Here is a 1,608-nt window from a genome sequence, read left to right on the forward strand (position 1 = left end):
AAGTTTTAGCCAGGGCTTGAAGAACATCAAGAAACCTTTATTAGCAACTAAAGGTCAGGAGGCCCCTATACTTATTGTTAAATATCTTAGTAATGCATATGCAAATACTAATGTAAGAAGCAGAAAATTACATAAAAAACTAAATGATATACTAAAAAAAAGATTTCAAGAGAATTTTTGAATTTGTTACCTTGGAGTATGTTGCTGAGAATAAGATGTGAAAAGAAAAAGAAAGGCAGTACATATACTAAAATTGGAATGATACAGAGAAGATTACCATGGCCCCCTGCTCAAGGATGACATGAAAATCCATGAAGCATTCCATATTTTTCATGTGATTTTTTTGTTTCTTTTTATGTTCCTCCCCCATGGTATAAGCCCTGTTTTCACTGTATTTGATGTTGGTATAACTTGGGAAAGGGAAGGGAAAAAACAAAATGCTTACATAGGGATACAGGTTGACCCACTGTAACAATGAGATGTACAAGACACTATATTGAAAAACGAATTTTAAAATTTGGGGGGGGGGGGAGTGTAGTTGTGGAGGTGGGAGGGATGGTAGGGGAAAACCAAAGGAGGAGGAAACAATGCTTGATAGGAAATGTACTCATTACCTTGCTCATGTAACTGTAACCCATCTATACAGTATTTTTACAATAAAAAGCATATATATATGTGTATGCATATGTATGTATGTATGTATATCCCAAATCCAGTACTAAGTTGTGAAGGAGAAGGGGTCAGCAGGGATAAAACTGGTAGAAAGCCAGAGAAGAGGTGAGACTGTTCAAAAAGACATGTACTCATTACTTGCCTTATGTAACTGTAACTCTTCTGTATATCACCTTTATAATAAAATTTTAAAAAAGGAATCCAGTACTTAGCAGTCTTGAAATTTCAGTCCCTTCCAATAACCAGCAATATTATAATTAAAAAATGTCTCTGATCCTGGGATCAAATATAGGGAAATAATATAAAAAACTAAATGAAACAGAGGGCATAACCATAAAAGTCTTTGTTAAGGTCTCAGAAAGTCCTAAGGCTTGGACCAAAGAGCTACACAGTTAAGCATCTGGAATTCTTTTTTTTTTTTTTTTTTTTTTTTTAAATTTAATTTTATTTTATTTGTGAACATACTGTACAGAGGAGTTACAGTTACATGGGCAGGATAATGTGTACATTTCTTACCAAGCATTGCAGCCTCCTCCTTTGTTTATCCTTCACATCCCTTCCCAGCCTCCCCCCTCCCCCCCTAATCCCAATCCTTCTCCTTCCTCCCTCCCCCCAGCCCCCCCCCCCCCACCAACATTGTAAAGTTCGTTTTGGACATGACAACTTGTACTTCTCATTGTTGCAACAGGTCCACCTGTATCCTTAAACAACTGGTTTTTCCCCATCTCCTCCACAAGTTATACTGACATCAAATATAGTGAAAGCAAGGGTTATACTGTGGGGGAGGGACATACAAAGCAACAAAGAGATAATCTTATAAATGTGTTAGAAACACATGCATGAAAGAAAAAAAGATTAAAATACACTGATTCACTCAAGGATTGTTGTTCTCAGAAGTCTTAAAAGAATCTGAAAGTAAGAAAATAAAATCATCTC

General features: G+C 36.1%; 1 pseudogene; it reads left to right on the forward strand.

Annotated features, from left to right (window-relative positions):
* Nucleotides 1-238: 238 nt before the first annotated feature.
* Nucleotides 239-331, forward strand: LOC122113149 (annotated as a pseudogene).
* Nucleotides 332-1,608: the final 1,277 nt, after the last annotated feature.

The sequence above is a fragment of the Dipodomys spectabilis genome, unplaced genomic scaffold (genome assembly GCF_019054845.1).
Source record: "Dipodomys spectabilis isolate Male_0828 unplaced genomic scaffold, ASM1905484v1 ptg000002l, whole genome shotgun sequence".
Taxonomy (NCBI): domain Eukaryota; kingdom Metazoa; phylum Chordata; class Mammalia; order Rodentia; family Heteromyidae; genus Dipodomys; species Dipodomys spectabilis.